At 46.2% G+C, this 25,871-nt stretch overlaps 1 pseudogene; it reads left to right on the forward strand.

The window, feature by feature from the left end:
* Window positions 1–1,801: 1,801 nt before the first annotated feature.
* Window positions 1,802–2,800, forward strand: LOC101944808 (olfactory receptor 52K2-like; annotated as a pseudogene).
* Window positions 2,801–25,871: the final 23,071 nt, after the last annotated feature.

Here is a 25,871-nt window from a genome sequence, read left to right on the forward strand (position 1 = left end):
GTAAAGATTTTTCCTACAAAGGCTCCCCCATTGTCAGAATTTATTATTTCAGGGGTGCCATATTTACCTACTACCTTATTTAAAAACTTTTTGGCCATTACCCTGATGCTATTAGCTTTAGTAGGAAATTACTCCACCAACCCTGAAAAGGAATTAATTATTACCAATAAATATGGGAATCCTTCCTTATTTCTTGGCAATTTATCAATAAAATTAATGTGAACCCTGTGCAACGGCCCAAGCCTTCCTTGGTGCATCCTGGGTTGCCAGTGTGGAGGACGAGCCTTGTCCTGAGCGCACCGTACACAATTTCGCACCCATGGTTTAACATCATTTTTCATACATTCCCATTCTGCTACTTGCGTTAGCCTTCTTAAAGTCCTTTTATTTTTTTATGCATAAACTGATGGGCTACATTAAGTAACTTCTGGTTTTTTTATTTTTTTGGAACCTCCTGGCTTCCCTGACTAGTTCTAGTATAGGGACCCCGTTTCACTGTTCTCCATGTTAGCAGCCCCTAGTGTATCCCCCCCAGGGTCCTGTGATTCCCTTTGTGCCACTCTCATTGGTGTATGTAACTGCTGGTTCTAATGCAACTACATAGGCCGCTTTTTTTTTTGTATAGTGGTCTGTGGTCCAGAATGGGTAGTTATTTGTTGGACCAAACCTCTTAGTTCCCTAGGGTAGCTGGGCAACCCTTTTGCCAAATTTTAAGACTCCTGGAGTAGTAGGGGGTTAGGGAAGAAGCACAGTCTTTTACGGGTTTTACGCTGAATGCCCCCTGTATCCATTGCTGTGGCGTTGCCCAACAGTGTTAAGCTGGCCAATATCTGCATCAGACCCAATTGGTTTCAATAATTCTCGGTGGCTACGACTTTTTCTGACTAAATTTTTCCTCCCAATCAATTTTGGTGATACTTATCCTAGTTTTGGAGAATTCGATGTTTTGAAACACTAAGTGTTTTTACATATTACTGGTTGAAAACTGTTCTTGGTTTATCCATTTGAAAGTAGTCAGTTGCATTCTTTATTTTGTTCTTCTTTATTATATGACCTTTGTTTGTCTCTTCTATAAAATGAACAGTCCCATACTTTTCAGGCTGTCTGCATAATGCAGCCTCCCCCCCACCCCCACCAATTCTCATAACCTCAGAATTCCCCTTTATGTCTGCTATATCCTTTATAGACACCGGGTGACCAAACCTGAGTGCATATCCTGAGCAGGTTATGCTCCATCCCATTTCTGAGGCATATGAATACTGTCTTTGTTCTGGCCACTGCTGACAACCATGGAGCTTCTATCAATGACACCCAGGTCTTATCCCTCAGGTATATCCTAGTTGGGATATTTCCCCGGCACATGTCTTGGCAAAGACTTTTGTCCACTGTCAGATTTTGAGCAACTAGGTGAATGGGAAGCTCCCTACAGCATGGACACTCTAGCTGGACGTTCATTGCATTAAGAAACAGTTCTGGATAACCAGTATCCACACTGGTGTTTCCTGCTGATGCCTATGAAGGTTTCCCACATGACAATGGGTAGGAATAATTGAAGCACAGAGCACCTTCAAATATGTAATTGGTATTAGTAGGGTCAGTTGTTCATTATTAATTTCTCTGAATAATGAAAATGTCATTTTTGAGCGTGTGAAGACCAACCAGTCTGCTTCACCCAAGATAACATCTTCCAGTAGTGCATGTAGTGTCTCACATTAACATTGTCTCTCCATCCAGGCATTTGAACTGTGGCCATCACCCTAGACACTGGGCATGTACAGGAAGTCAGGGGAACATACGGTATATGCAGGAGATACTGTTCAGCCTTTAAGTTGGATTCCTTCTCCTGTACTCCATGTCAGATTCCAACACAACTGATTTCACCAACCCCTCCACCTTCATCCTGCTGGGCACTCCTGGCCTGGAGGCAGCTCACGTCTGGATCTCCATCCCCTTCTGCACAATGTACACCATAGCCATCTTGGGGAACTTCACCATCCTGATAATCGTGAAGAGGGAGCTGAGCCTCCATGGGCCCATGTACTATTTCCTCTGCATGCTGGCTGTCACTGATCTGGTCCTGCCTACATCCATCCTGCCCAAAACACTGAGCATTTTCTGGTTCAATTCCCGGGAGATCAATTTCAGTTCCTGTCTCACCCAGATGTACTTCATTCACTGCTTCTTCATGATGGAGTCTGGGATCTTCGTGGCTATGGCTTTTGATCGCTACGTGGCCATCTGCAACCCCCTGAGACATTCCAGCATCCTGACAAACCCTGTAGTTGCCATGATTGGCCTGACCGTGGTACTGCGTGGTGGGATGCTCATACTGCCCTACATTCTCCTGGCAAGGCGTTGGCCTTATTGCAGGACCAACATCATCTCCCACACGCACTGTGAGCACATGGCTGTGGTGAAGCTGGCCTGCGCCGACACCCGCATCAGTAATTACTATGGCCTCTTTGTGGTATTCTGTGTGCTTGGTCTTGATGTCTTTTTTATCACAGTGTCATATACACAGATCCTCAGGGCCATCTTCAGGCTCCCCACAAAGGATGCCAGGCTTAAGACTTTTGGGACTTGCATCTCCCACCTATGTGCCATCTCAGCCTTTTACATCCCAGGTCTTTTCTCCTCCCTCATGTACCGGTTTGTCCAGAATGTAGCCCTGCATTTCCATGTTCTCACAGCCAACGTGTACCTCCTGGTGCCCCCCATGCTAAACCCCATCATCTATGGGGTGAGGACCAAACAGATACGGAACAGGCTGCTTGGGCTCTTTTCTCATAAAGGGACATAAATTTTCTCCTTATGCTCTGGCTCTCACACCAAGCTCTGTGCAAAGTTGGCTGGTGAAATTGTGCTGGGCCCTCTTCCCTGAATCACTTGCTGCTGGACAATCAAAAAGAGATTAAATCCTTTCCTACTCTATTCTGTCAGCGTGACAAACTGGGGACTCCATCTGTGTACAACTGATAGGTTTGCCACTTTTCTAATTGCTGGTAACTGGATGCCTGAAGCCCCACCACCCTTCCCCACCTCTTCCTCCAAGGCCCCTCCCCAGCTTTGCCTCTTCCCCTCCAGTCCCCATCCCTGTCACTTGCTCCTCTCCTCCCCTCCCCTTGTTACTCATCAGATCATCTCTGCACCTCAAAGCATCTGTCATTTACCATGGTGATGTAATAATTGTATGTTTTGTGAAGTATCATGCTCAAAGTCTTGATCTCCTAAATATGAATAACTCATTGGATTATATGTGTTTTCATTGTATGTGAAGTTATGGAATCTTGCTATATGTAAGTTACTAAAATATGGTGTGAGGCTGGAAACACCCACAACCAGCCTTTCAGGTACAAGAGTAGAGTAGCCAGATAGTGTTAACTGCTGTTGTCAAAACCATCCAGGGACGAATCCACTAACTCTGTATAAGGGACTCTGTATAAAGGAGCATGGAGACAATGGACAGTGTTTAGCCAGCGAGGGTTGGACCCCTCACATCACATGCATAAACTTTCCAGCAAGCAGGGAAAAGACTATAAAAGGTGCAGAGTGAAACCATCTCTTGTCTTCTCTCCCACACAACTCAACACCCGTAAGAACCTCTGGAAGACAAAGGACTTGGAAGGGGAGAGGGAAATCCAAGCTGCAAAGCAGATGCAGCATGTGCCTCAAGAATCTGTAAGCCTGCTTGTATCATCAGTCAGGGTGTGATATGTTACTGATTCAAATTCTATTTAGGTTATATAAGTCTTTGTAGCGGGGTGGTCACCCGCTCCTGCCCAGAGGGGTTTAAAGACAGACCTGGGAGAGGGCTGGAGCAGGGGAAAAGTTACGAGGCTGATTGGGGAAGCAGCTGCAGCTGGGTCACACCCTAATCAGGCCTCAGATGGCCCTGTGAAGGCAGGGAAGCCAGGAGCAGACAATCTCTCGCTCTGCATTCAGAGAGTGAAGGGCCTGGCTGCAGGGAGGTAAAGACAGGGTACCTGAGTGGAGCAGGGCTGGGGAAAGGCAGAGGAGCCAGGGAGCTCCAGCCTGGAAAGCCCCAGGCTGCGGCCTAGTATAAGACCAACAGTACTGGGACTTGCAGAGGGCAGCCCAGGGGTAGGCTAAGGCAGCAGGTCCAAACCCAACCTTGCCAGTGATGAGTAGGCTGATACTGCAGTCTGCCCCAGGGCATGGGGCTAGACGATGACTGGCACTAGCCTTATACTCAGGCAAGGTGGGGATAGTGGGTGGGGGTTCCCCGGGGAGGGGAGACCCTAAGACTGAGGGGTTATTGCCAGGGGGCAGCGCCCCAGGTAACAGGTCACCAAGTCCGGGAGGGACATGGGGGCCAAGTGGCAGTGGGACACTGGCCTGCAGTGGGCGTGCCGATGGCTGGCGAGCTAATTCCTGTGGATGATCATCAGGAGGCACCGCAGGGGTGAGTCCACACCCTTACATATGGTGGAGAATGTGGGCACAAGCGGTCCGCCCCTGACACAAGGGGCCAGGGCAAGGACTGTTGGACTATTGCCCAGAGATGGTGGAGAGACACAGGGGATGATGGATCCCGGGTACACTGGGGTATACTATGGGGAGACCCCAGGTGTTGTCCCTGGGTGGGCCCCAGTGTCAGCATCCCCGAGGAAGGGAGCTGACATCCTACAGGGAATCCAGGAAACCCAGGAGGGATTACGGGAGGCACAGGAGGCCCTCCATGGACAAATGGCCCAGCTGGTAAGGGAGCAGCGGTAAGGCACAACTCCTTCACCAGGAGTTCCAAAGAAGATGTGGAGGGCATAGGCAGTGGAGCGCCAAGGCCAGGAGGCCGGAGACAGGGTGCAGGGCTTGCTACGCCTGCGGAGTAACCGAACATGTGAGGGTGACTTGTCCCTACTGGGATGGGGGCAGGCAGCCTCACCCAGGACGGGGGAAGGGGCAAGCCCCAATGAGAGGCCACCTGGCGAGGGAAGGCAGGAGGCAAAGGAGGTGTTGGGCCTGTCGATGGTGGGGGCACCTATGGAGGGAGTGCCCTGCCCAGAGGAGCCCGGCCCAGGGCAGCCCAAAGGGGGCAGGCCCTGAGAAGGATCAACCAGAGAAGTCCCAAGGCAGGAAACCTGCTGGGGCTGCCGGGGACTGGGCCATATAAAGAGGCACTGCCCCCTCAGAGGGACTGAGGGCCAACTGGCAGAGGTGCCTGTAGGCCTGGTGAGACCAAACGTGGCAGAGGTGGTGCTTAGGTTGGAGGGGACCCCGAAAGAGGCTGGGATCCAGACCGTCGCCATGCCCATTATGGAGAGAGAGACTACGAAGGAGTGGTCCCAGCAAGTGGTTGGGACCCGGTCTGTAGTGGCGCAGGTCGCTGTAGGCACCCAGACCCTCAGGGAAGAGGGCCTGGGGGAGTCTGGCCTGCATGCACGGCTGGAGGCTGCGGAGTGGGCCCTCCGCAAGCGCTGTGGACTTCGCTAAGGCATATGTGTCCATCGTGGAAGAGGAGACACATCTGCGTCAGCAGTTGGAGGAATCTGAAAAGAAGCGAGTGGCGCTGGAGGCACATGGGCAACTGGTCCAGGCCAAGAAGCCCCTCTATCCCCTGGGGGGATGGGGGGTGTAGCGGGGTGGTCACTCACTCCTCCCCAGAGGGGTTTAAAGACAGACCTGGGAGAGGGCTGGAGCAGGGAAAAAGTTACGAAGCTGATTGGGGAAACAGCCGCAGCTGGGCCACGCCCTACTCAGGCCTCAGCTGGCCCTATAAAGGAGCAGGAAGCCAGGCGCAGACAGTCTCTCTCTCTGCATTCAGAGAGAGAAGGGCCTGGCTGCAGGAGAGCTAGACAGGGTACCTGTAGTGGAGCAGGGCTGGGGAAAGGCAGAGGAGCTGGGGAGCTCCACCCTGGAAAGCCCCAGGCTGCAGCCTAGCATAAGGCCAACAGGTACTGGGGGTTGCAGAGGGCAGCTCAGGAGTAGGCCAAGGCAGCAGGTCCAAACCCAACCTTGGCTGTGATGAGTGGCTGATACTGCAGTCTGCCCCTTGGTGTGGGGCTAGACGATGACTGGCAGTAGCCTTATATCGAGGCAAGGTGGGGACAGAGGGTTGGGGGTTCCCCAGGGAGGGGAGACCCTAAGACTGAGGGGTTACTGTCAAGGGGCAGCGCCCCAGATAACTGGGCACCGGGTCTGGGAGGCAAGTGGCAGTGGGACACTGGCCTGCAGAGGGCGCTCCAATGGCTGGCGAGCTAATTCCCATGGACGACCAGCAGGAGGTGCCGCAGGGGTGAGTCCACACCCTTACAGTCTTAGATTGTGACTTTGTGTGATTTCCTAGGTAACCTGATTTGATCTGTTTCTTATCACTTATAACCTCTTAAAATCCATCCTACCGTAGTTAATAACCCTGTTTTATGTGTTATCTTAACCAGTGTGCTTTTCAGTGAAGCGTTTGGAATCCTAGCTCTGTTAGCAAATGCTGGTTCACATCTTCCCCACATAGAGGGTGGAGCAGATTGTTTAATGAGTTTGCATCTTTCCATATCCCTGTGCAGGGCAAGACGGTATAATTCTGGGTTTATACTCCTGTAGGGTTGAAAGGCTGTGGAGCTGGGAAATTGGCTGGGGCCTCCACTGTTGGTTCATGAGTGGCTTAGGAAAGCACTCAGGTAACCCAGTTGGGTGGTGGCACCTCCTGCTGCCATGCTGGGTGATAACAGGGTCTAGAGGGTCTGGCTGTGTGTCACCAGCAGAGCAGGGGAGAGGCCAATCCAGTTGAATAGTTACGGGGTACAGCATTTTCAACAGCTTCCAGGCTTCACCCCTGGGCACATCACAACACAATCTCCACCTCCCACCCTACACCATCTGGGCTCCCTCTGCTCCAGGGCTTGGAAAGGAGCTGCTGCAGCACGACAAAGAGCCTGCCTGTGGGTAGGAGGCAGCCCTGGTTAATGAGGTAACAACTTCCTAAGACCTGCAGTAACCAGATACTGCCAGATCCCTTAAAGTAACCTAGTCTTGGGCTTCCTCTCAGACAGCCAAGTAAAATATGATGAGGATTACTGACAACCTTGTTCACCATATAACAAGTTCTACCAATTGCAAAGTATCACATACTTTGCCTCCCAGGTGAATAAATATTTCAGATCTTACCAAATACTCACTGTAAGGGTGTGGACTCACCCCTGTGGTGCCTCCTGCTGGTCATACATGGGAATTAGCTCACCAGCCGTTGGAGCGCCCTCTGCAGGCCAGTGTCCCACTGCCACTTGCCATCTCAAATGTACTTAAGATTCATCAGCAGAAACTCGAACCCCTAAGACTGAGGTCTCCAGTTCCATTCTGGATGACCCTGATCAGTCCCTAATGAGATCTCACCCACACAGAAGAAGGGAGTAACTGCATTCTAGATAAAACCAGGTTTATCCAACTTCTCTGCAGAGGGGTTGGCGTGGAAGAAGTGGAACTTCCCCAATAGAGGGAACAGAGCAAAGAGGTGTTGGTCCAGCCCTTTAAACACAGAGTGGACAAGTCAGAAGAAGCTAGGGCAGGACAAAGGAACAAGGGTGGCAGAGGAGACTCTTTGGTTGCAGGGCTCTGGCTGTAGCAGAGAGACAAACTCCTGCAGGAGGAGAATCCATGAGCTGGAGATGTGGATCCTGGACACCCTAGAGTGTTCTGACCTAATCCCAAAGAATGCTCCAGGGTGGTGAGGTCACTGTGGCAGGGAATGGCATGCAAGTCTTGTATTGTGTTTACCGGGATCTCGGCATCTTTTGTACTGTCTAAAGTGGAGGAATTATTTTAGCCACCGCTTTTGCAAGGCCTGGGTCTTGTGGAGGAAAATGGCCTAAGGCCTAAACTTTGGCTAAACTTTGGTCAAGTGAACTGTATGTATGGTCAGGTGAACTGTACGTGTGGCCTGGAGGAAGGAGGGAAGGGGGGAGGTAAAAGACTAAGAAAAATAGGAAAAAGCTTGCTTTGCTTCATCCCTTATATGGATTTAAAATTTTAAGGAAGTATATGTAATTTTCGGCTGCCTTGGCTGACTCCCCCATGCATGCATGTTTGATTAATCAATAAAGGAGCCTCAGGCTGTCTGATCAAAATCAATCGTGTGGTCGGTTTTCTACAACAATTTGGGGGCTCGTCTGGGATCCACAGAAGACTTTCCCAGACTGGAGGACCATGAGCAGTCTTGCACCAGACCCAGGGCCCATCTGAAAGGTAAGAGACCTTTTGAATTCTCTATCGTGGTTTTCTGGTGGAGGCCCAGGGTTGGGTGAGTTGCATACTGGATCTGAACCTTTTACTGCCAGACACACCTGACGCCCTTCTGTCTCTGGTTCTGGTTCCCCGTGAAGAGCCACTGGGTGTGGCTAGGTAGGTCGTGGATAGACCTCTGTTTCTGTGGGCCAGTGTGAAAGTTAAGGTTGGTAGACCGGCGTGAGTGAGGGTCGCAAGAAGACGCCCCGAGTCCTCTGCAAAGTCCTGGGGGCTCATGACCAGAGGTGCCTTGAATGCAAGCCCTGCGACCCCGCCTTAGTGGGTCGGTAAAAGACCCTGACCAGGATAAGGCTTCCTCAGCATGGCATGACTGGCAAGGTGCCTGTCTTGGTCTAGGATTGTGTGACCCTGTCCTTTATTGTCTGTGAACGGTCTGATTTCCTCACCCTCTTTCCCTCAGGTTCCCCGCCTTTGCCAGTAAAAGGCGGTCTGAAGACCCACTGACGAGTCCAAATGCCTCACCGAAAGCTATAGAGTAAGCGGCGCTGCTCTCTCTGAGACTAGCTGACGCTCTTTGCTGGACGGGGGTGTAGGCAGTCATGGATGCACCTAAACAAGTCTTTCTTGTGTGAAAGACCTGTGTGAAAGTGTCGGGTCCTGGGGCGGTGGGCTCAACGGGAGTGCCACTCCATCAGGAAAGTCAGGATACTGGGGGCTGGAGGATCTAAGATAATCCTCGACTCGCCGGGAAAGCTGTAGAAAAGGGGGTCGGTGTGGGATCACCGTCTCGCCAAAAGGGCACACCTGGTTCTGGTCTGTTTTGTGTTTGTCTGTCTGTGTCTGTTTGTGTATAAACTGTCTATATAATATGGGTGCTAGTGAGTCAAAAGGAGTCACCATCCCACCAAAAGGTACACCCACGTTTTATATGGATACCAATTACAGCCCTTCTATTTGTATGTTTCTAAACAAATGAAATTGGTATACCAGGGATGATCCAAAATTGCAGTTTCCCTTGGAGGGAAGCTTTGACCTTGATAGGATTGTGCACCTCAGAGGCGCGCGTCTTGCCAACTAAGTCGGACAAGGTCAGTTTGATGTATATTTTAATTGGTATGAAAAAAACAGAAAATTGGCGCAGTGAATCTCAAATGAGGAGTCTCAAGGACTCCCAGGAGAAACTTACCACACAATTGAAAAAGATAAAAAGGGAATTGGCAAAAGATTTAAATTCAACTAAGCCGGCAAGAAATATTAGGCAACAAAAGACCCTTACGTTCACCCCTCAGACAGTGTCTCCCCGTACTGAGGAAACAATCCCCTTATGCCAATTCCCGGGCATTGGCACTTCGGGTCAGCAGACCTTGGTGTCTGTGCATGCACCTTGGTCTCCCACGGAATTGTATAATTTAATTAATTTTTTTCCAAAAATAAAAGAAGACCCTGTTAAATTCCAAGGAGAATTAAAACCTGTCATGCACTGATACAACCCTACCTGGGCAGACTTAAACCAACTCCTGGAGGGAGTCGTGCCCAGGAAAACATTAAATTGCCTTTATCAGGCAGCCCGGTGGCCCATGGAGGACCCAGGCCATGACCAGGACACAATAAATAGGATTAGAAACAGGCAGTGGAAAGCAGTTCTCACAGTCTGCCCAAAGAAAGCAATTTGGGCCAAAATTAGCACCTATAAACAAATTAAAAATAAGAATTTAAATAAAACCCAACACTATCACCACCACATTGAAACCCTCTAGCTCCAGGACATGCAGGGACCCCACAGTAGCCACCCGTTGTGGGGGAGAGGGGAAAGGCCAAACCAAGGTCCCCAACATTCACCTCCCCAGGGACCCAGTGATGGCGCGTGTCACCATTGTAAAAAGATGGGCCATTGGAAAAGGGAATGTCCCTATCACCCTGGCCATTCCACAAGGGGTAGGAGTGGGCAACGTTCTTGTGCCCCATCCTGTCTCTTCACCTCTGACCTTTTCTGTCGGTCCTCTATCTATCACGTTTTCCTCCTCAGTCCTTGTTCACCAGTTAACCTTTTGGGAAAAGACTTGCTGTGTAAATTAAATTGTATAATTATAATAATATATGGAGATATACCTTTCTCCTAGAACTGGAAGGAACCCTGAAAGGTCATTGAGTCCAGCCCCCTGCCTTCACTAGCAGGACCAAGTACTGATTTTTGCCCCAGATCCCTAAGTGGCCCCCTCAAGGATTGAACTCACAACCGTGGGTTTAGCAGGCCAATGCTTGCTGTAAACCAGATGGTGTGTATCTGGATGTGCCTGGTCCCACTCACAATGAGGTCCTGGCAGTTTATAGGAGAAGACCGACCCCATCCTTCCTCATTGCAACAGGAACTGCTCGTTAAGGTCTCTCCTTCCCTGTGGGCCTTGTGAACCGATCATGCCAACCAGGTTGGGTGCATTGGGTCTGCCCAAGCCATTAAGATTTGCCTAAACCCAGCAAGACCCCTTCCCACACTGTAGCAGTACCCTCTATCAAAACAGGCCAAGGAAAAATCCAACCTGTTATCTCCTGCATTCAGCAAGGAGTCATTATTGCTATGGTCAGTGAGTGTAAGTACTCCATTTTACTGTGCTGTTAATGTGGCTGTTTTTACTATCTTTCCCATTGTAAGTATTCTCACACTTCTTATCACACTGTCTGTACTGGGCTAGCTTGATTATCACTTCAAAAGTTTTTTTTCTCTTAATTAATTGGCCTCTCAGAGTTGGTAAGACAACTCCCACCTGTTTATGCTCTCTGTATGTGTGTATATATATCTCCTCAATATATGTTCCATTCTATATGCATCCGAAGAAGTGGGCTGTAGTCCACGAAAGCTTATGCTCTAATAAATTTGTTAGTCTCTAAGGTGCCACAAGTACTCCTGTTCTTTTTGTTAAAAGAAAGTGTTTATAAAAGAAAAATTCTTGGTTTCCTTGCAGCCATTCATTTCGGAATGTCTGTAAATAATCCAGGCAAGAGGTTATTTAAGTCAAATCATTTGACTATGAAAAAAATTAGTTAAATTTGTTAAAGAACAATCCTGGTGTGTATGATCTTTGTTTTATAAGTTAAAATAAATTGATGTTGTTTTGGGGTTATAAAACCAAGAAATTTGTTTACCAATCAAACAAAACTAGTATTATTTAATTTTGATATTTAGCATTTAATCCTTTAAGTGACTTAATGCTTTATAAGATTTAAATTGATTTTTTTAATAAAAAAACCAAAGTTGTGGCTGCAGCAAGGCAGTCAAAGCCAGGAGAATGGAAAAAGATTTTAAATCTGTTTTGGTAACAAATAGCAAATAAAACCTGTAATCAGCGCCCCGCACTAAGCCTTAAGGTGGCTCTGTGTAATCAACGGTCACTTTGCCAAAGGGGAGCCAAAGTGGATTGTAAAAAAGCAACAGAGGGTCCTGTGGCACCTTTAAGACTAACCTTTAAGTTAGTCTTAAAGGTGCCACAGGACCCTCTGTTGCTTTTTACAGATTCAGACTAACACGGCTACCCCTCTGATACTTGAAAGTGGATTGTGTTTTCCTTTTCGCAAATTGTTCTTGAAGTGTTGCTGGGTACACCTTACACCCTGATCACCTTTGGCGCTCCCCGGACGGCCGCCTGATTGCACCTCAGGTGCTCTGGCCCTATTTGCTCGCGTGCATCACCGGACGGCACGCATGAGCAAAGGCAGGATTGATTGTTACAGTTAAATTAGACTTTTCCTCTGTGGCCCAGCACTACTGCCAGCAACATAATGTTGGTAAAGCTGTCAAAGTTAGGCAGGCAGCACATTCCCCACTCTGGAGACCTTTTGTAAATATTCAGATTGATTTTATTCAAATGTTTAAATGTTGTAATTGTAAGTATGTGTTAGTTTCAATAATGTATTTCCTTGTAAAAAGGCAGATGCCAAAACTGTTACAAAATCCTTAAGCAAAAGTTTTACATCACCATCTGGCATATCTGGACTGATTATAAAAGAGTTATGTGCAGTTTCACAGATCCAGGATGGCCAAATGCCCTTTGAAGGCCACTCCCAATCGAAAACCTGACTCAGCCCTCATAAAATTTCTACGAGGGCGCCCGATGCAACTATGAACAGTGCCCTGCTGGCCCTGGCTCCGATGAACATTTATTTAATAAATAACACACTGCTTAATTATTGCCAGGCACTAATGAAATGTGTTGGTTTTTTTTTATATACGGCAGCCCTGCCATTCGCTGAAACCAGGAGACTGGATCTACATAGAGGTCCATCAGCGAGGAACCACCCTGGCCCCATGCTGAAAGACCCTTTTCAAGTCCTGTTAATTATCAACACTGCTGTGAAATGCTGAGAATCGACTCCCTGCCCATGTTTCTCACTGTAATGGCTCTCTGATTGATGATCGGTCTATCTGTCCTTCTGGCGTTGTTGTTCCTTCTGGACAGCAGGAGTGAAGGACAAGGTGAAAAGCCGGTAACCTCTCCTTTGTCCGCTGACAGACCCACTGTGCCTTTGGATCTTGCTAAGAAAACAACCTCTCCACCTAAGGACATAATAAAGCGTCTAACCAAGTAAGGTGATTGTGCTAGTAACCTCTCCCCTGCTGTCTCACTGCCAGACGGCTAAGTGAACTAAGACTACGAAATCTCAAAGAATAGCTTGTGGAAGCTAGGCAAAACTACTTGAAGATAAAACTTTTAATATTCCTTAGCCTCTCCTTCTTAACGAACTTAGGGTGGGGATGGGAAAGTAATATTTTTCTAAATCTTAGCCATCAGTAGCCTCTGATTTAGCCTGTACCATATTGCAATATACCCCTATTTATATCATTGATATTAATGCCTCTTTGCCCTTTGTAAAGGTGTTTAACCAACGGATGTGGTATAATACTTCACAAAGAAGAGATGTGTTTGGACACCGATGGACCGTAATCAATGCTACACTAGGAACCATAAAGTTCATGCTGTCCTTATCCAGTTTTCAAATTACCTTTACATATCCAAATTGCTCTAAAGGACCTGCCATTCGGCTAGCACAACAAAAGGCTTGGGCTTCTCCCAAAAAGAAAAGAGATTTGACTAGACACCTGTGGGATAGGGCTAATAGCACAGCTGCAATTTGGAATATTCACAAAAGCCAACAGCATGAGGAAAAATTAGGCCAATTGGAAAAAGCCACTGGTCTTATTTCTGGAGCACAGCTAATGCAGGTTCAGGCTGGAGTGGGTGAATTGCATGTTATTTCTGCCCTTAGTTCTATAACCCAGAAGTTGCTGACAGAGATGGTATTAAATATCACAGGTGCTGGGAAGACATTGCAGTGGGACTTGGCATGTTCAGAAATTCAAGATTTCCTGAATGACCAGCTAATGGCCATTACAGCTGTGTATTTGTTAAGGCCCATATCATACTTGATGCCCATTTTAACCTCACTACAACTGCAGGCAGCCATATTATTTATTAGCCTGCGGATAAAAAATTGCAATCCACTGTCATGTATAAAATGCCCTTTAACTGAACAACCCTGGTACCTGACCATTTCCAAAATCTGCTTTAATTGTTACCAGAGGTCCAAAAAAATTCAAAAACCAGTAGGAGAACACTTCAATCTACCTGGTCACTCAGTAACAGACTTAAAAGTGGCAATTCTTCAACAAAAAATCTTCAAAAACAGACTCCAACGAGAAACTGCAGAACTGGAATTAATTTGAAAACTGGTCACTGTCAAATTAGGCCTGAATAAAGACTGGGAGTGGATGGGTCATTACAAAAATGAATTTCCCATACTAATTTCCCCCTACTATTACTCGTAGCTTCTTGTAAACTATTTGCCCACTTTAATTGAATTGTCTCGTTAGCACTGACCCCCCACTTGGTAAGGCAACTCCCATCTTTTCATGTACTGTGTATATATACCTGCTCCTGTATTTTCCACTCCATGCATTTGATGAAGTGGGTTTTAGCCCACGAAAGCTTATGCTCAAATAAATGCGTTAGTCTCTAAGGTGCCACAAGGACTCCTCGTTGTTTTTGCTGCTACAGACTAACACGGCTACGACTCTGAAAAGAGGTCTAAAAAATACCTATAGCTTTTAAATGTTTGATTGTCTTTACAGCCTAAAGTATGGTGGAGATTTCTGAACCCTTCCCATAGCATGGATTGCAAGAAATGACCCATAGAATTTCACCAACTCCTGTGATTATATTTAAACTTCCCAATAGCATCTGCACACTCCTGAGGTTTTATTTCATTTCATATCAGAGCTCACCATCCTCACCCACCTACACTACTGTGGGTGTACAACCATCAAATTTAATTACTGGTCACTAATATGATTACCCCTGATGGCAACAAGAGTGGGTAATCACAGTCACCCTTGCTATTCGGTGGGGAGTGGTTAAAATCATTCAGTTCAACAGGGTGAGTCAGCTCTATTGTTCTCAAACACGTCTGAAACATCCCTGTTTTTTTTTCTTTTAATTGTAAACACATTTTTAGGGTCCCCCCCCAACATTCCACAACACACATTTCAGCTTTTTGCTGTAAATGGGTCTCTTTTACACTGAAAGAGCACTACATGGAATGCCACTCCATTGACAGTTATCACTGCACGAATATATAACCAGACCTCCTTCAGCACCTTCCCAGAGATAGATCCAGATAGTGCTTGGTTTGAAAGGAGGTTACCTTCTTTTGGGATTTGCCATGAAGATGAAGATGGTGACTGATGGGAAGAATGGCTCCCAAGATTCGGTTTCAAAAGGTCCGTTGATCCAGTAATGTGTGTGAAGCTAAGGTCTGACAAGAAGAAAGCTCAGGTGACACTTGCTGAAGAAGGAATATGAGGGACATTTTAAAAAAGTCACTCATTGCACCTGTGAAGGATAGTATTTAAATCATACTTAAATTTTCTATTTGTCTATATTTTGGCTTGCTCTGTGTGGTGTGTGTGTGGTATAGACAGGAATGTAGTCTTTTTCAGGACATGGATTTATGTTTTATGTAAAAATACAAAAATTAGATCTCACAGAGCTTTCGTTTTATAGATATATTGCTGTTATATGCTGTATTTTATTGCGGTTGCAGGAACAAATCATCCCGATGTGTAGAAAGAATAGTAAATATGGCAGGTGACCAGCTTGGCTAAACAGTGAAATCCTTGCTGATCTTAAACGCAAAAAAGAAGCTTACAAGAAGTGGAAGACTGGACAAATGACCAGGGAGGAGTATAAAACTATTGCTCAGGCATTCAGGAGTGAAATCAGGAAGGCCAAATCACACTTGGAGTTGCAGCTAGCAAGAGATGTTAAGAGTAACAAGAAGGGTTTCTTCAGGTATGTTAGCAAGAAGAAGAAAGTCAAGGAAAGTGTGGGCCCCTTACTGAATGAGGGAGGCAACCTAGTGACCGAGGATTGGAAAAAGCTAATGTACTCAATGCTTTTTTTGCCTCTGTCTTCACGCACAAGGTCAGCTCCCAGACTGCTGCACTGGGCAGCACAATATGGGGAGAAGGTGACCAACCCTCTGTGGAGAAAGAAGTGGTTCGGGACTATTTAGAAAAACTGGACGTGCACAGGTCCAGGTTGGATATTAGGAAACATTATTTCACTAGGAGGTGGTGAAGCACTGGAATGCGTTACCTAGGGAGGTGGTGGAGTCTCCTTCCTTGGAGGTTTTTAAGGCCCGGCTTGACAAAGCCCTGGCTGGGATGATTTAGCTGGGAATTGGTCCTGCTTTGAGCAGGGGGTTGGACTAGATGACCTCTTGAGGTCTCTTCCAACCCTGATATTCTATGATTCTATGTACCACAAAGCAACACCCTGGCACCCCCATGTTCACCTGTGTTATACACCGCAACAAATCTTGTCCAAAATATGTCATGTGAAGTGTCAGTGGAAAAGTTATGGTTTGCTGAATAGGATAATCCCATCAGTATGCTTGTACCATTTGTGTATCTGAAGTTATATATATTGACTTTGGATCTGTATTTCAAATGTTTTGCTCCTTTGGTAATTCCCACAAGGTACTTTACATCCAATATAGGCAGCACATTGTGGATGAAACATTCAAAGTATTGTCCCAGAAAGAAACACAATAAGCATTTGAAGAAGCTTGTGCCCACCTGATGGACTTTCCTGTGAATGTTCTAGTCAGGATCTGGGTAATGGCCCCTGCTATGACTCATTGAAGCATGCAAGGGCATGTGACCAGCTCATGGGACTCTGGACTCCCTCTTGTGCCTGACCTTATCCACTAACTGTGCTGGGGGCTTTGTTTTGGCCAATGAAATTCCCTCCACATGACAGAAATTATAACAGGGAAAATGGACATCATCACTTGGCCTCACTCCCCCACAACTCAACACCTGGAAAGACCGTTGGAACAAAGGACTGAACTGGGGCTTTGGTCCCAGGCTGAAGGGGTTTCTAGCCTGTGTATGGAAGATTTTGTGACTGTTTGTACCATCAGGCTGAGACAATCCTTGATTCAAATCCTGTCTAGTGTATTAAATTTAGATTGCAATTTTGTTTATTTCTTAGGAAGCCAACTTTGATGTGTCCTCTATTATTTATAATCACTTAATCCATCTTTCCATAGTTAATTATTTATTATTATTATTATTATTATTTTACCTATAACAGTGTGTTGTTTGAAATGCACAAGGGAAATCTGCTCAGGAACAGCGGCTGGTGCATTGTCATCTCCACATTGCAGAAGACGGAGACTGGGCAATAAACTTACACCGGTCAGGCTTCTGACCAGGGCAAGACTATACAGCTCTGGGGTCCTCAGCTGGGAGCTTGGGGGAACTGGCTTCAGACTCTCTATTGTTGTTGCATGAGAGCCTAGCGAAAGCATTCATGTAACTGCAGCTGGGTGTGTCCCTGTCTTTGTATGGCTGTGTAAGTGCAAGACCTGCAGATGTTTACAGCTTGTCACAGCCTCATGTGTGATAGGGGGCCCAGATTTGTATGCCACAGGGCTTAGTGGTACCCCAGTTCCAGGTTCCACCCCAGGGAAGTCCATCACACACACCCAATGAACAGGCCCTGCTAGATCATGAGTGCATTTCTTTGTTGTCATGCACTCAGTTACTGATCAAAAGTCAGTGGTTATGGCAGGGATGGCAGGATTCTGTGACCGGCCACGTCATGTATCCATTTGCTTCAGTTTACCTATCTGTATAATAGGGATGTGTTCATAATGACTTTTCTTTGCTAGGTGTTTTAAAGATCTTTCACTGAAAGGTGCTGCAAAGTATAATGATAATTACTGTGACAAAGTGGGAACGTTCTTAATCTTTTCTCTGAATACTGTGGGGTGCCTCAGTTTCCCCTATGCATTTCTTAAGTATCTAAGTGGTGGGATAAGGGGGTGTGATTGTTGCAGAGCCCTAGAGGGCCTGTGTGATGTTGTCTGCACAGAGAATGGCCGACACCCTGTCTCCTGGCAATTGGTGGCCTGGGCCCCTCCCCTGCAAGGTGCCAACTGAACGTGTTGGAGAACAAAGAGATCAGGTGCCCTCCTGGCCTGGGAAAGAGATAAAGGCCAGAGGAGGGGCTGGAGGGAGTTTCAAGGTTGGAGCTGGCTGGGGAGATGAGGGAAGGCCTAGAACCTGGGTCTGGGCTCCCCACCCCCCAAGATGGACCTGACTGAGGGGTCCTGTTTTATGTACCTACAAGCTCTGTTTTATACTGTGTTCCTGTTGTCTAATAAACCTTCTGTTTTACTGGCTGGCTGAGTGATATGGTGAATTGCAGGAAGTGGGGGGTGCAGGGCCCTGACTCCCCCATACTCTGTGACAGTTACTGATGAGAATTACTCATCTCTGATATCATAATGATTGCCCCATGTGTCTGCAGAAAGTGTTCATGTCTCCCCTCATCTTTCTCCAGATATCTCTGTCTACTATCTACAAATCCATGCTGGGCATTTACAGGGTGTCAGACCCTATAAAGAGCTAGACATTATGCCTAGTTTTCTTAATAATCAACTATAAATTTTAAATACACACAAATGCGCAGAGCAGCCAATTCCTCTCTGACTCAGCACAGAGCCCAAGAGTTCTCATCTCCCTTTGGGAAAGTCCCTCAATTACTGTTTACTCCTAAAGCAGGATAAATAGCACAGAAATGCAGTCAGGTCTGTCTCCAGCTTATCTCAGATGCTTGCTTATCCACTAGAGGCTGAGTGAATCCCACTGGGATTACACAGAGCTATATTATGAACGGTGCACACACCTGTGTTGACTCACGGCTTGGGATACTGCTGCAGATGCTGTGGTGAGAGAGGTGCGGGACACGGCTACCTGAGGGGGATTCCCAGGGAACACGCTTCCATCTCAGAATTTGTAGGTACACATCTCTTGATGGGGAGCTCACCTGCTCAACAAACACCATGCAACACGGGCATCATCGGATAGAGTGTAAGTCTGTGGTCCTTTCTGCTCTGCACAGCCATTAAACATCCCAGGGATCTTGTCAGAAGGTTTGAGTTTCCTCCAAAATGTCATTCCTTTCCATACAGCATGACCCAGCTGATGGCCTCCAGCCCCGAGGTGGCTGCATTTCAGTAGCACAGGGGATCATAGATTCATAGATTCTAGGACTGGAAGGGAACTCGAGAGGTCATCGAGTCCAGTCCCCTGCCTGCATGGCAGGACCAAATACTGTCTAGACCATCCCTGATAGACATTTATCTAACCTACTCTTAAATATCTCCAGAGATGGAGATTCCACAACCTCCCTAGGCAATTTGTTCCAGTGTTTAACCACCCTGACAGTTAGGAACTTTTTCCTAATGTCCAACCTAGACCTCCCTTGCTGCAGTTTAAACCCATTGCTTCTGGTTCTATCCTTAGAGGCTAAGGTGAACAAGTTTTCTCCCTCCTCCTTATGACACCCTTTTAAATACCTGAAAACTGCTATCATGTCCCCTCTCAGTCTTCTCTTTTCCAAACTAAACAAACCCAATTCTTTCAGCCTTCCTTCATAGGTCATGTTCTCAAGACCTTTAATCATTCTTGTTGCTCTTCTCTGGTCCCTTTCCAATTTCTCCACATCTTTTTTAAAATGTGGTGCCCAGAACTGGACACAATACTCCAGCTGAGGCCTAACCAGAGCAGAGTAGAGCGGAAGAATCACTTCTCGTGTCTTGCTCACAACACACCTGTTAATACATCCCAGAATCATGTTTGCTTTTTTTGCAACAGCATCACACTGTTGACTCATATTTAGCTTGTGGTCCACTATAACCCCTAGATCCCTTTCTGCCATACTCCTTCCTAGACAGTCTTTTCCCATTCTGTATGTGTGAAACTGATTTTTCCTTCCTAGGTGGAGCACTTTGCATTTGTCTTTGTTAAACTTCATCCTGTTTAACTCAGACCATTTCTCCAATTTGTCCAGATCATTTTGAATTATGACCCTGTCCTCCAAAGCAGTTGCAATCCCTTCCAGTTTGGTATCATCTGCAAACTTAATAAGTGTACTTTCTATGCCAATATCTAAGTCGTTGATGAAGATATTGAACAGCGCTGGTCCCAAAACAGACCCCTGCGGTACCCCACTCTTTATGCCTTTCCAGCAGGATTGGGAATCATTAATAACAACTATCTGAGTACGGTTATCCAGCCAGTTATGCACCCACCTTATAGTAGCCCCATCTAAATTGTATTTGCCTAGTTTATCAATAAGAATATCATGCGAGACCGTATCAAATGCCTTACTAAAGCCTAGGTATACCACATCCACAGCTTCTCACTTGTCCACCAGACTCGTTATCCTATCAAAGAAAGCTATCAGATTGGTTTGACATGATTTGTTCTTCACAAATCCATGCTGGCTGTTCCCTATCACCTTACCACCTTCCAAGTGTTTGCAGATGATTTCCTTAATTACTTGCTCCATTATCTTCCCTGGCACAGAAGTTAAACTAACTGGTCTGTAGTTTCCTGGGTTGTTTTTATTTCCTTTTTATAGATGGGCACTATATTTGCCTTTTTCCAGTCTTCTGGAATCTCTCCAGTCTCCCATGACTTTCCAAAGATAATAGCTAGAGGTTCAGATACCTCCTCTATTAGCTCCTTAGATCGTTTGTACATCTACTAACACCTTTAAACCTGAACGATCTATTAGATCGTTCAGGTTTAAAGGTGTTAGTAGATGTACAAAGACTGTCACCTCTCTTCTTGCATCTAAGGGGTCTGGCTGTTAATGGAGGTGGAGAGGCAGTAGAAGAGGGGGGCGTTACCTGAGTTTTACCTGCTGGAAAGCATGGAGGTACTAGGAATCCTAACTGAACCAATTATAAGAACTATTCAACGTGAGTAAGACATTTTCTCTCCTAGGTTTATTCGAGAAGTCGGCTGAACTGTTATGCCTGAAACTTAAAAATTATTCATCTGGAATATGTGTGGCAAATTTTAGACCAAACCATTAAAGTCTCAGGAGGTCATCTAGTCCAAACCCTGCTCAAATCAGGACCAACGCCAACTAAATCAGCCCAGACAGGGCTTTGTCAAGGTGGGCCTTAAAAACATATACGGATGGAGATTCCACCACCTCCCTAGGTAACCCATTCCAGTGCTTCACCACCCTCCTAGTGAAATAGTGTTTCCTAATATCCAATTTAGACCTCCCACACTGTAACTTGAGACCATTGTTTCTTGTTCTGCCACCACTGAGAATAGCCGAGCTCCATCCTCTTTAGAACCTCCCTTCAGGTAGTTGGAGGCTACTATCAAATCCCCCCTCACTCTTCTCTTCTGAAGACTAAGTAAGCCCAGTTCCCTCTGTGTCTCCTCATGAGTCATTATTTCACTAGGAGGGTGGTAAAGCACTGGAATGGGTTACCTAGGGACATGGTGGAATCTCCATCCTTAGAGTTTGTAAGGCCCTGCTTGACAAAACTCTGGCTGGATGATTTAGTTGGTGTTGGTCCTGCCTGGAGCAGCGGGTTGGACTAGATGACCTCCTGAGGTCTCTTCCAACCCTAATCTCCTATGATTCTATGTACCCCAGCCACCAGTCATTTTTGTTGCCCTCTGTTTGGCTCTCTCCAGTTTGTCCACATACTTCCTATAGTGCGGGGCTCAAAAATGGATGCAATACTCCAGATGTGGCCTCACCAGGACCAGTTAGAGGGGAATGATAACTTCCCTCGATCTGCTTGCAATGCTCCTACTAATGCAGCCCAATATGCCGTTAGCCTTCTTGGCAACAAGAGCACACTGCTGACTCATATCCATCTTCTCTTCCACTGTAATCCCCAGATCCTCTTCTACAGAGCTGCCGCTTATCCAGTCGGTCCCCAGCCTGTAGCAGTGCATGGGATTCTTTCATCCTAAGTGCATGCCTCTGCACTTGTCCTTGTTATATCTCATCAGATTTCTTTTTGCCCCAATCCTCCAGTTTGCATAGGTCACTCTTGACCCTATCCCAATCGTCCAGTGCATCTACCTCTCCTCCCAGCTTAGTGTCATACGTGAACTTGCTGAGGGTGCAATTCATCCCATCATCAAGATCATTAATGAAGATGTTGAACAATACCAGCCATAGGAACAACTATTCGGGCACTCTGCTTGATACTGGCTGTCAATTAGACATCAAACCGTTGATGGCTACCCGTTGAGAATGATGATAAAGCCAGCTTTCTACCCACCTTATTATTAGGGTGACCAGACGTCCCGATAAAATTGGGACCATCCCGATATTTAGGTGTTTGTCCCGCGTCCCGATTGATCTTCGGTCGGGTTTTTTTCCCCCCTCTCCTGAAAACCAGAGGCTGAAAGTATGCATAGCTAAGGGAGGGTGCATAATCTCCTCCGACTGCCCACAGCACTCGGCTATTCTCGGCTTCCCCCCCTCCCCCCGCCCGCAGCAGCACTGAGACACAATAGGGAATTGGGAGAGGGAGCTGTTTGTGTCGTTACACCAGCAGCACTCGGGTTTTGGTTATTTTTGCTCCGCCGGTGACCCCCCCGATATTTTCTTCCTGTCAGCTGGTCACCCTACTTATTATCCATTCATCCAGTGCATACTTTTTTAACTTGTTGGCAAGAATACTGTGGGAGAATGTATGAAAACCTTTGCTAAAGTCAATATATAGCACATCCATCGCTTTCCCCATATCCACGGGGCCAGTTAGCTCATCATAGAAGGCAATTAGGTTAGTCAGGCATGATTTGCCCTTGGTGAATCCAAGTTGACTGTTCCTGATCACCTTCCTCTCCTCCAGGTGCTTCAAAAGCAACCAGTTTTGTCAGGCATTCAAATATCTCATCAGCCCTTTTCGCCACAGCATCGCACTGGGATCTCATGATGTCAACAGTGACCCCAAAATCCTTCTAAGGGGCCCTGTGTTCCATAATGCAGTGCCCTTGTCTTTGGGTTGGACCTGCATTCCCTTTTTCTAGAGGATAACTTTTCATTTGACTGTATTAAAACATATTGTATGTATGGGCCCAGCTCACCAAACACTCCAGATCAATCGTTACACCTATAGTGGTGTCCTCATTGTAACCACTCTGCCGATCTTTGGATAATCGCAAATTTTAGCTGCAGTGATTTTCTTTTTGCTCCCAGGTCATTGATTAAAATATTGAATAGCATCTGGCCTAAAATTGATCCACGTAGAACCCCAGTGGATACATCTCCTTTCGCTGACAATGCCCCATTGACAACTGCTTTCTGAGATGTATCAGTTAACCAGTTTTTAGTCCATTTTATGTGTGCTCTATTGATATTGTATAGTGTTTATTTTTTATCAGAATGTTTTCCCCTACTAAACAAATATCATCAAGAAATTAAAGTCTATTGCATCTCCTTGGCTCCCTTGATCAACCATATATGTACTCACAGTAAAGGATGAAATGGGCTTCATTTGACAAGACCGGTTTTCCATTAACCCCTTTTTTGGTTAGTATTAATTATATTACTAGGCTTTTTTTTAAAATAATCCAACTTTTCCATTATTCCCTAACCTTATCAATTTTTTTAACTTTCCCTTTATTATTTTCATTCTTTACATTTAACTCCGTACTCTCCTATATTTTTTTAGTCACTCTGCTGCAGCCTGATTGTGAACTTCTGATTCGAAATGAGATGTGTGTGTTGTCAGACGCTACCAGTGTGGTGCTCTGCTCTGTTCTATGTTGATATCAATCGGCTGCATGTGTGTTCCCTCTGTGTGCTGCCCCAGCTCTGCGCAGATAGCTGACACAGCAGACTCCGAAAGAATCCCCAATGACCACAGACTCTAGTAAGGTACGAAGGCACCTCGGCCAGGTTTATTGTTGAAGAGAAACACAGTCTCCAGCTCCCCGGCATAGAAGTCCAAGGTGCTGATGAGGTGCGGCTAGCTAGTACTTATGTACTCCCTGACAATGGACTGGCTCAGCCAGTGGCAGGACTTTCCACTGCCCCGTAGGCCGGACCAAGACACCACCCCAGGGATGCATTCTTATACACAGGTACAAACAAGTTGCACATCACTCCTGACGTATTGAGGTGCAACCCCTCTACGTAGCAAGGTACAACCCCTCTACGCAGTAAGGTGCCGCCTCTCACCTTGTACATGTTGGTTCGATCAAAACAACTCTATCCATCATTTTACCCTTTTGCCCCTGTCATTGGGATGGGTCGGCCTGTTCCATGTTATCTGTGGAATGTTCCGGTATAGTGTATGTTCTGATATCTGGTGTCCAGTACCTTTTAGGTATGTCTCTTTTTGCAGCATCAGCCCTTTCCTTGCCAGCTTCTGTGACCAGGGCCTGCCTCTGGCTCACAGCTTCACTTTGCTTTATGTTTGCGAAGTCTTGACCATTACTTTAATTCAGGCCTCAGGCCTCATACTGGGCCTCTGATAAGGGTTTATGTTTCAGGGCCTCATCTTACTACAGTGTGGTTGATCAGTCAGTATGTATCTCTGATGTTCTTAACTATAAGGTTCTACTATAGATAATGTTTAACACCCTCTGTCAAGGCTGTATCCCCACTTTGAACTTTAGGGTTCAAATGTAGGGGCCTGCATGAAAACTTCTAAGCTTAACTACCAGCTTAGCCCTGATCCGCTGCCACCATTTCCAATGGATTCCCCCCCCCCGGGAAGCCTTGAAAAACGTTCACCAATTCCCTGGTGAATCAAGATCCAAACCCCTTGGATCTTAAAACAAGGAAAAATCAATCAGGTTCTTAAAAAGAAGGCTTTTAATTAAAGAAAAAGGTAAAAATCATCTCTGTAAAATCAGTATGGAAATTAACCTTACAGGGTAATCAAACTTAAAGAGCTCAGAGGACTCCCCTCTAGTCTCAGGTTCAAAGTACAGCAAACAAAGATAAACACTCTAGTAAAAGGTACATTTACAAGTTGAGAAAACAAAGGAAAACTAACACGCCTTGCCTGGCTATTTACTTACAAGTTTGAAATAGGAGAGACTTGTTTAGAAAGATGTGGAGAACCTGGATTGATGTCTGGTCCCTCTCAGTCCGGAGAGTGAACACACAACAAACAAAGAACACAAACAAAAACCTTCCCCCCCCCCCCCAAGATTTGAAAGTATCTTGTCCCCTTATTGGTCCTTTGGGTCAGATGCCAGCCGGGTTACCTGAGCTTCTTAACCCTTTACAGGGAAAAAGATTTTGGAGTCTCTGGCCAGGAGGGATTTTATAGTACTGTACACAGGACAGCTGTTACCCTTCCCTTTATAGTTATGACACCCTCCTTGACTGCTAATGGACTGGAACATATTTCATCACTTTAGGTGAAGTGAATACCTCATACAACTTCTTTCCAAAAGAGAACAAAACTGTTGGGGGTCGAATTGAGAAAAAGGGAAGGATCCTGTCAGAGGCTGGACTTTTCAGTCTAAGTACCACCTTTTATTGAATCAGAGTTGCTACAAGCTTGCAAGCTGTACTGCCCGTTCCCCTCCTCCCTAACCCTGATGAGTCAGCCCAGATGTTTACTCATGTTACCCTTTTATTGCTCTCCCCTTACCCAGGTGGGCAGAACCGATCTCGGTCTTGCCCCAATAAATATTCTTTAATTACCCTGCCAATTCTCCGCACCTGTTTATTGTTTATTCCTGTCCTGACCTGTTTGCCTTATGGGGATAGTTTTTGAGCACTTGGATTTGATCTTTTGCAGGTGTGCGTACATCACAGGACTTTCCCTGCCTGTGTCTGCCGGCTCTTACCAGGCAGACTTGAGCATTTAGCCTTTTATCAAGTTGTGATTACAGGGCTTCCTGTTATGTGCCTTCTGCTAGCAGCCTGCCAGCCAGCATTTAATCTTTGCACTTTATCAGATAGGGCTCGTGTCTAACCAAAGCAGCCCCCCGCAAAACATTTCTTGAATTTTTTCCCCTTTTCTGCAATGTTAGTAAGTTGACTTTTCCCTTTAGAAATTGGTCTGAACATTTTCTAGAATTTCTTTAGTTCTTTATCTTCTTAATAACCTCATTTTTGTGACCCTTAGCCCTAACAAGCATGGATTTTTCCCTGATGTGTTTAATGTCCCTGATCAATTTTCATAACTTCCAATTTGGATTGCTGGCTATTTACCGTTTCCCTAGTGTATTATATATTGCTTTTCTCTCCACCATGAATTGCAGCCATCCCTTTGCCACTGAACCTGGTTTTTAGCCAAAGCTGTCCACTTTCTTGACT

Source organism: Chrysemys picta, chromosome 1 (genome assembly GCF_011386835.1).
Source record: "Chrysemys picta bellii isolate R12L10 chromosome 1, ASM1138683v2, whole genome shotgun sequence".
Classification (NCBI taxonomy): domain Eukaryota; kingdom Metazoa; phylum Chordata; order Testudines; family Emydidae; genus Chrysemys; species Chrysemys picta.